This window comes from Aedes albopictus, chromosome 2 (assembly GCF_035046485.1).
Source record: "Aedes albopictus strain Foshan chromosome 2, AalbF5, whole genome shotgun sequence".
Classification (NCBI taxonomy): Eukaryota; Metazoa; Arthropoda; class Insecta; order Diptera; family Culicidae; genus Aedes; species Aedes albopictus.
The window spans coordinates 274,359,000-274,369,528 of record NC_085137.1 but is presented as its reverse complement, the minus strand read 5'-3'; positions in this window follow the sequence as shown (position 1 = coordinate 274,369,528).

The window sequence follows — 10,529 nt, the reverse complement described above, 5'->3', positions numbered from 1 at the left end:
GTCGGAAATTTGAAAAATGCAGCTAACGCTTTCAAACAAAACCTCTAAGAAACCCATCATGCATAGCTTCAGTTATTGCGCACGAAGACCTTCGTAAAAGAATCGCTCTAGTATGTATTTTTCATGAATTTTGCGAGATTCTTCTCTCCAGCGATTTCTCCTTTTAAATAAATTGCTAGCGAAAATATTCGATATGTTTATAGGACTCCAGTCAGAAAATCCTTTCAGAGTTGCAATAGAATTGACTTCAAACAATACTGCGAGTTACACTTGAAAATTTTAAAAATGTTCACATAAGTTAAACTAGAGTGATTCTGGATTCCTTCAGAATATTTAAATCCTTTTCTCCACAACAAATTTGAACGATAATTTAACGTCAAAACAGTGTTTTAACCAAAAGAATATAAACATATATTGTTACAAATTAACTGTTTTCAAAACTAAAAGAAAAAAGTTGTAAATCAATAGTTTTGGTTGTCAATAGTTTCACTCTTCAAACAAGTAATTGATAATTAGAATATACTAATGAATTGGCAACAATGTTCTAAAACTATTGCATTATGTCCATCAAAAATAGTTTCTCTCGAGTTCGTTAAAAAATATGGTGCTCAGAAGCAACTATGGGAAAGAGAGAGTTGAAAATTCTTTCAAACATTATTTAGAATCATTTATGAGTTGTTCTAAAAACGTTTCTGCGGGAGTTTCAGGAACTACACTTGAAATATATCTTTAGGTTCAGGCATTTTCCAATATCTACAGGCGATTGCGAATTTGTTAGGCAAACCTCAATAAATGAAGACCTTCAATAAATAAAGACAGTAAGCTCATTTACATGGAAATGAAGAAAAATAGCTTATACAATTTAAGTCACTAAACCAATATTTAACGCTGCAATAGATTGAAGGATTTGAGAAAAATTGAGAATGTCCTACAATAAAAGCATGTCGGCTCAGTTTTCCGAAATAGGTAAAACATAAAATAGGAGATTGCTGTGGAAAAAGTACAAGTTAGTTTCAACGTCAAGGGTATTTAAAGGATACCTGATAAATAATATTTATCGAGCGGGTAATTAGGTGTAGCAGCGGCGCAGCCGAAATTTTTATTCGCTTTGAGGCATTTCTACCTAAAAATTTGTATTAAAATGATAAACACAGAAATTCCCTGATTGTCACCAGAATTCCCTGAGAATTCCAGGATTTTTCCAGGTCGAGTAAAATTCCCTGATAATTCCAGGTTTTCCAGGTTTTTCCAGGTAGTAGACACTCCCTTTGCAATAAATTAGCTGATGCATCACACACAAATTTGTAAAAATACACTCCGTTTTTCCTATTTCCGATACGATTGTTAAAATTCCACCAAAACTCAACACCGAAAAAAAAATCACTCAGTCTGGCTTTTGACAGAAGGAGGTAAACAAAAACCACCCGCTACAACCCAACTCTTCCCGCGGGGGATGGGTTACCACCCATTCCAATTCATTCCTGTGGTAGTTTAGCAGATCAATGAGTAGGCCGAGCTCTTCGAATTATCATTACTAGTCGAGACGTCAACTGGAGAAGCACCACATTGGCGACGAACGAACCCCGTTTGCTTTGGATGAGTAGCAAAGCCTTCGAAACGATTGTCGAAGCATTTGAAAAAACGCCTCAGGAATTGTGGAGATCAAGACTATGAAACAAATCAAGATCCGTTGTCCGTGCAAGTGCTGGAAATAAAGCTGATCGTCAAGAAGAAACCCTCTCCTGCTTTGCCAAGGTCAAGCAGCAACAACATGGGACATCATACGTGAAAAAAATCAAGCCAAACAAGATGACCTTGGCAACGAACTTCGGTTCTCTGAATTGGAAAAAAAGTTCCTTTGCAAGGAACTGCCCCAGGAACGGATTCCATCCGTTGAGTTGGGCGAAAATTACCAAGTTCAACCCCAAAGGTGAACTGCCTCAGGAACGGCTTGTGTCCGTTGAGTTAGGCGATAAAATGATGAATTTCACCCAAAGGTGGACTGCCTCAGGAACGGATTCAATTCCGTTGAGTTAGGCGACAAAATTACCAAGTTCAGCCCAAAGGTGAACTGCCTCAGGAACGGCTTGTGTCCGTTGAGTTAGGCGATAAAATGATGAAGTTCACCCAAAGGTGGACTGCCTCAGGAGCGGTTTCAATCCGTTGAGTTAGGCGATACAATAATGAAGTTCACCCAAAGGTGGACTGCCTCAAGAACGGATTCAATTCCGTTGAGTTAGGCGACAAAATTACCAAGTTCAGCCCAAATGTGAACTGCGTCAGGAACGGCTTGTGTCCGTTGAGTTAGGCGATAAAATGATGAAGTTCCAAAGGTGAACTGCCTCAGGAACGGCTTGTGTCCGTTGAGTTAGGCGATAAAATGATGAAGTTCACCCAAAGGTGGACTGCCTCAGGAATGGATTCAATTCCGTTGAGTTAGGCGACAAAATTACCAAGTTCAGCCCCAAAGGTGAACTGCCTCAGGAACGGCTTCTATCCGTTGAGTTAGGCGACATGATTGTATAGTGACATTCACAGGTGGCCTGGTTCAGGAACGAAGTTTTCCGTTTAGCTCGTGGATAAATCAACAGACACTGGAGCAGTCAGTAATAATGTAGCCTAGGGTAACGATAGGCATGTGATGTGCGAAAGTGTTGAACTTACGGAAGCGTAGGACAGGACGTACTCTTATCTGGCAAGTCAACACACGGGAGTCAATAGGGTACACTACGTTGGGAAGATCAGCAAAGAACGTCAAATTTGTAGCAGAATCTCCAAATAGTGATTAAATCAAACGTGAAAAAAGTTAACGTAACAATATTTGAGAGCCAAGCCTTAGGAGATTTGCAACGTTTTGTTTGCTATACAATCCTAAATTTGAGCGGTTGTAGTCTAAAACCCATTTCTCGATGTGACCGGGAAGTGATTGTGTTTAACGGACAATGGCCAGTTTCGAAAGAAAAGGAGATGTGGTAGTTTAGCAGATCAATGAGTAGGCCGAGCTCTTCGAATTATCATTACTAGTCGAGACGTCAACTGGAGAAGCACCACAATTCCAATAGGAACTTTATGTTCGAAAACTCTCAGTCACGCCAAAATTTATGCAACAGCCCGTGCGATTTCCGAAACGATAAGAATGAATGCATTTTCAGTATGAATGAGGTAGTTTATTATTAGTCGGAGAATGAGATGAAACATTCTTCCATATTTTTATGGAGTAATTTGCTATTATAGCAACCATTGGAAAAGTGTTCCTTCCTAAATGTTTGAAGTTATTACGCTTGGATTCGTTAACAAGGATATCTTCCATTATGTATGGAGTTATTTGGTTTAGTTAGGGGAGATTGTCTACTGCGTAGCAATATATTAAATATAAGTTGTATGATTAGACTTTTTATGCCTGAAGAATGAATGTGCGCGTACGTGAATCACCAAATAGCCATCAATTCAAGATAGTTCAAAATTTGAAACGATTGACACTTGTAAATATGTTTTTAGTTTTCACCTTTGTACACTCAAGTTAAATTTTCAAACCTGTACTCCTTTCAAACATTACCGCTTAAATTTAAACTTAGAAAAATTAGTATGGGCGAATGTAACGGATGTAATTATTACATAGTTTTTTATATTTAATATTGATAAAGAAATTACACACAAGTTTTTAATATGTTCGTTCAAGTTTGTAGCTGCATACCAGCCTTCACTATGTTGCTTGTATGCTAGCTTGTATGTTGATTTTATCGTTTTAGCCGGTGGTGAGCTCAGTGTGTCATTATTAGAACCAGTCTGAGTTGAATTAATCGGGTTGCATATTCAAGGGCGCATAATCGATAATCCAGCAGCGATGCTCGACTCGCTGCTCGATTGATTTGAAAATTCCTGATCGGATACCATTTTCACCGGATACCTTTTCCAACCAATCAGAATTCAGAGAAATCAATAAAAGAAAAACCGGAAACCAACTTTCAGCCAATCAAAATTCAAAAGACGAAAACAATAGCAGTGGGTCGACTTTGGGGCTTTGATTTATACTCAAAACGAAATTGGAGTTACTCTTGTGGAAACCGTTGGCGAATGAAGATCAGTTTAGATCAATTTTAAAGGTGTTTAAGCCAAAGTTACTCGCGGGTGATAGCATTTTTGAACGGTGAAGTACGTATAACTACATAGTGTTTGCAAAATAAGTTGTGACTAATTGTAATACTTTCTTTGACTACGTATAGCTATTTCGTTTTCGGTTTGTGGTTCATTTAAGTAAAAAAGAGTGTCGAGCAAAAATCGGTTGGATATACGGTAAGCTATTTTTTTATTTGAAAATGTGCGAGTGCTTGGGCATTACAATAGTTACGTTGAACAGGTGCCAAATCCCATTCAACGTGGGTGTTTGGGCAGGAATCCGAGTCCGTACCGTCAGGACACTCGGTCGTCGCTAGGTGGCAAGCAGCCTATCCACACCCATTCCGATTCCGGGGACTATATACTCCCGTCGAATCCGCTGTGCGGCCACGCTACACACGACGATTGGAGCCAGGACCGAACAACGAGTGCGTCGACGCCCTGTGTGACCTTCCTACGGTGGAACCATATGCCAGCTGGCCCTCAAGTAAGCCCGTTAGATTTTGCACTCATGAGCTCGAAGAAAATCCCTGTAAATATTGTAAATAGCACAAAGTAAAAGTTAGTTCGTAGTCCTTTACAGTTTTTGTTTAACACTCTTTCGCCTATTAAATCCTTGAATTAGAATTGAATTTGCATTTTTTTTACTCTGTAGTTTGGGAATAGTTTTAGAATTAGTTTTGGGGTTCGTTTCTTGATTTCTTTCGTTATACTTCCACTAGTAACCGTGCGTCTCCATAAAGTGCTCGAATTTCGTTAAAAAAGGTAAGAGTAAATTTAAGTGGTTTTTGCTATTGGTATAAGTGAATTTATTTGAGTTTTAAGGTAAGAAGTTGGGTCTCCGGTATTGTAATTGTTCTTTGAGTTAGAGATTGATTGGTGAAGTGAACTGTGGAGTTTGGGAAATCCTACCTGCCCTGACATAGGAGTCTTTTGGCCGGACTTAAACCGTACCAGTGGCCCTTCACAAGAAGGTGGCGCTTAAGTCATTGAGTACCAGTAACCGAACCAGTAGTTTTCCTTGCTTTTTGGACCTCGAACTAAGGAGAAGGTTACAACTTCGACAAAAGCAACTACCAGCGGACGATTTTTGCTCGCAAGTTGAAAACTTGTCCGTTCAACTCAAATCGATATATTTGCAAGAGCAAATACCTTTAAACAAAGCAACATAATTAGCGACAAAAATGGGTGTTGAAACGCTCATTAAAGGCGCCAAAAACAATGATGTTAAGCTTATACTTAAAGCTGGTAAATTTGAAACACTTAACGAAGCCATACTAAAATTTCAACAAAATGACAGCGACACACTACCTGCTATGAATATGTTATTGTGATTTTACTTCGAAGATGAATTCCAAGGGAATTTGCTTGAGCTGGTTGGGAATCGCCGTTTAACTTCAAGGGGCGTTTCAATGCGTTCTTGTAAAATTATAGACTTTTATGTTAATGCTTTTATTATGTTAAAGGACCTCTAGACTGATTCTCTGTAAAGTAATATACAGGGGATAGACAAAATGATCGGGACAGGTAAAGTTTTCACTTTTCAAAAAATGTTCAACTAGCTGTAAATTTTCGAAAAGTGCATCGAATATTCTCAAATTTTTACTATAAGTTAATCAACTAGTTGTGTATCAGTGGTCCAAAATTGGAAATGATCGGGCCATTTTCCACGAAGGTATAAAGATTCTTGAAAAAGGTAAAATTATCCGATAGCCAACTTTGAGCTGTTATATCTTCGGATTTAATAATCCAAATGCAATAAAATTTTGACCATTTATGACTTATGTTACGTTTGTAAATAGTTGTGAACATTTTGTCAGTTGATTTTCCATTTTATACTAAGGTTTGTACATCTGTCCCTGAATTTGAATGTGCATTTGTAGTGCTCCAAACATTTTAGGAGTGATCCAGTACAAAACACACAAGCCGTCCCCTAACACGGACATCAAATTGTAGACGGTCTTGTGTTGTTGCTCAAATCAGGATGCCCCCTTAGGATTAGAAATTCCTAGACCAAAACAAGCTATGTAAGCAAGTAACGCTGCAAACGAAAGGCAATCCGCCAGAAGAAATACGATTACAGGATTGACTGATGGACCAAGAACAAAAATGAAACCTCGTCATCCTGGGTTCGGACTAGTTATCTATTTGGATAACTGGGCACAATTTATGTTATGTGCTGCATGTTTGTGTTTTGTGCGTTTGTAATGTTCCATATTACTTTTCGTATCCCACTAGTTTCAAAATGTGGGGCTCGATGCGGAAAATAAAATGCACATTTGTAGGGTTCTATTAGCAGTTGTCTACATTGTGGTACCCATCGGGAGAACAATGCATTTGTAGTGTTCCGCAAAACTTTTTTTTTGTTACATTGGCTCCCAACGTGGGGCGTTGTGCATTTATAAGGTTCCAATGTACTTTTCGTTACATTGGCGCCCAACTAAAAAACCCACGTTCATATTATAGTTTTTTGTTTCTTTGTTGATCCATCTGGTTTAGGTTACGTAAACTTAGAGTAGATCAGATATGAGTGTCCGCAACAGTAAAGATGGATAAAGGGTAAGTGCTTGGTTGATGGCAGTTCTTTGGCTGTTGGTTAATGGCGTTAGATCATACCCTTTGCCAGGATTCGCTGGCGTTATTAGTTTTAAGTTAGCCTGGTGGCAATTAGTTTTAAGTTAGCCTGGTGGCAATTTAACTCGCGGAGTTATCTGGTAAGCGTTTGGCTTACGTAATTTAGTTAGTCTGGTGACACCAAATATAATGATCATCGCTGCCATCAACCGACCACTTGGAAGGATGGTAAATAGGAGTGTTTTAGAATTTTTCAAGAATCGCGATTTCGATTCTTGAAAAATTCTTCCGCTGTTGCTGGTGTTGTGTTACGTTTGTAAATTAGTTGTGACGTATGTAAAGTAGTTTTAAGAATTTTCCATGAATTGGACAATGCAATTCTTGGAAAATTCTTCGATTGTTGCATGGAGTGTGTTACGTTTGTAAATAGTTGTGAACATTTTGTCAGTTGATTTTCCATTTTATACTAAGGTTTGTACATCTGTCCCTGAATTTGAATGTGCATTTGTAGTGCTCCAAACATTTTAGGAGTGATCCAGTACAAAACACACAAGCCGTCCCCTAACACGGACATCAAATTGTAGACGGTCTTGTGTTGTTGCTCAAATCAGGATGCCCCCTTAGGATTAGAAATTCCTAGACCAAAACAAGCTATGAATGCCGCAACAGATGCTGCGAACTAAAAGGCGAACTGCCAGAAAAAATACGATTACAGGATTGACTGATGGACCAAGAACAAAAATGAAACCTCGTCATCCTGGGTTTGGACTTAGTTATCTATTTGGATAACTGGGCACAATTTATGTTATGTTTTGCATGTTTGTGTTTTGTGCATTTGTAATGTTCCATTTTATTTTGCGTATCTAAGTTCCCAGACGTGGGGCCCGATACGGAAAATAAAATGTGCATTTATAAGGTTTCAATGTATTTGTTACACTTATATAATGAACTCTGGAAAATATTTGACTTAAGGACAAACGTCTTGAAATCCCGCTTCAACATTTCATTGAAAATTCAAACGCACAAATCTCAAGAAGCAAGCTTCAAACAACAATGTATTTCATTATTCTGTTATTGCTCACTTGTAATTAGCTTAAAATAAAAAGCTCAGGTGCACTGGTTTTGTTTACGAAGAGGTTTGTGCCCTCGAAATCGTGAGTAGGTGCTGAAGTCGACCATTGTGGCGGCCATTTTGGGATTCTAACAAGTCTGTCCTTAACGTAAAATTTTTAACAAGAAATAAAATTCTAGCGATTTTATTTTTTTTCACGATTTTTTAGCAAATTGGTCTATTTTTAATATGTATTCCGTTGCTTTTCCAATTTATTGGCGACTATGTTGTTACTTTCTTTCAAAACACATTTATATATGAGTCAATTAGAGGGAAATTAAATGAGCTATAATTTGCATCTTGAATTTTGAAACGATAATGAAGTTTTGGATAATTTGGCGTTTTATTATAAAAATAATGTAATCCTTATAATAGTCTTTCGTGTTAAAATTTTTAAGTTAAGTCAACGGTTTTTCATAGCTCATTATATAAGACATAAATGGTCAAAATTTCATTGAATTCGGTTCATTGAATCCGGAGATATAACAGCTTAAATTTGGCTATCGAATTATTTTACCTTTTCCAAGAATCTTTATAACTTCGTGGAGAATAGCCCGATCTTTTCCAAAATTGGACCACTGATAAACAACTAGTTGATGAACTTATAGTAAAAATTGAGAATATTTAAAGCACTTTTCGAAAAGTTACAGCTAGGTGAACATTTTTTGAAAAGTGAAAATTTTGCCTGTACCGATCATTTTGTCTATCCCCTGTATGTAACACGCATTGAAAAGTTTAATGCTGAACTTTTAAACTAGAGTTTTCCATATTTTTTATTCTTATCGCAATTAAATGCGCGAGCAACTGCGCGAGCAGTGTAAAGCAGCGGCCTACCACCGGGGGTAAACGAGCGTGCCGCTGCATCGCGCAAGCAAAAAATTTATTTGCAGCGCAAAATCGTTTTCCACAATTATGTGCCGCTGCATCGCACAAGCAAACCGTCAACCAAAATACGCCTAACATTTCTGAGTCACTCATGGACTGTGAAACAAGCTGTTGAACAATATTCACTGTAGATACACATAAGAAAATTTTAATGAAATTTTACTCCAAGTCACAATTCGAAAAAAAAAAATGTTCGGGGAGCAAAAAAGTAATATCGTCAAACTTTCCAGGATGCTCCTACAGACATATGGGAACGTGACTGCATCTTTGGTTTTGGGCACTAGGCCGGCAATGTTGCCAAAATCACGATATTCGCCGTATATGGAGATTTCACTGAAATTTTACTCCAAGTCACAATACGAAAAAAAATGTTCGGGGAGCAAAAAAGTAATATCGTCAAACTTTCCAGGATGCTCCTACAGACATATGGGAACGTGACTGCATCTTTGGTTTTGAGCCCTAGGCCGGCAATGTTGCCAAAATCACGATATTCGACACATATGGAAATTTCACAGAAATTTTACTCCTAGTCAGAGTTCGAAAAAAAATGTTCGGGGAGCAAAAAGTAATATCGTCAAACTTTCCAGGATGCTCCTACAGACATATGGGAACGTGACTGCATCTTTGGTTTTGGGCCCTAGGCCGGCAATGTTGCCAAAATCACGATATTCGCCGTATATGGAAATTTCACAGAAATTTTACTCCAAGTCACAACTCGAAAAAAAATGTTCGGGGAGCAAACAAGTAATATCGTCAAACTTTCCAGGATGCTCCTACAGACATATGGGAACGTGACTGCATCTTTGGTTTTGGGCCCTAGGCCGGCAATGTTGCCAAAGTCACGATATTCGCCGTATATGGGACTTTCACTGAAATGTTACTCCAAGTCACAACTCGAAAAAAAAATGTTCGGGGAGCAAACAAGTAATATCGTCAAACTTTCCAGGATGCTCCTACAGACATATGGGAACGTGACTGCATCTTTGGTTTTGGGCCCTAGGCCGGCAATGTTGCCAAAATCACAATATTCGCCGTATACGGAAATTTCACAGAAATTTTACTCCATGTCAGAGTTCGAAAAAAAATGTTCGGGGAGCAAAAAAGTAATATCGTCAAACTTTCCAGCATGCTCCTACAGACATATGGGAATGTGACTGCATCTTTGGTTTTGGGCCCTAGGCCGGCAATGTTGCCAAAATCACGATATTCGCCGTATATGGAAATTTCACAGAAATTTTACTCCAAGTCACAACTCGAAAAAAAATGTTCGGGGAGCAAACAAGTAATATCGTCAAACTTTCCAGGATGCTCCTACAGACATATGGGAACGTGACTGCATCTTTGGTTTTGGGCCCTAGGCCGGCAATGTTTCCAAAATCACGATATTCGCCGTATACGGAAATTTCACAGAAATTTTACTCCATGTCAGAGTTCGAAAAAAAATGTTCGGGGAGCAAAAAAGTAATATCGTCAAACTCTCCAGGATGCTCGTACAGACATATAGGAACGTGACTGCATCTTTGGTTTTGGGCCCTAGGCCGGCAATGTTGCCAAAGTCACGATATTCGCCGTATATGGAAATTTCACTGAAATTTTACTCCAAGTCACAACTCGAAAAAAATGTTCGGGGAGCAAAAAAGTAATATCGTCAAACTTTCCAGGATGCTCCTACAGACATTGTAACCCGACAGCCTTGCGAATTTCCCGGTGACAAGTAAAAATGGCTTAAGCGCCACTCCCGAGGGAGACCACTTACCGAGATTGATGGTTGCCCGACCTTATTGAGACCCTTCAGGGTAGGGTTCAAGTTTTTCTCAAATGAATGGGCGGGAAACGAGCTGGC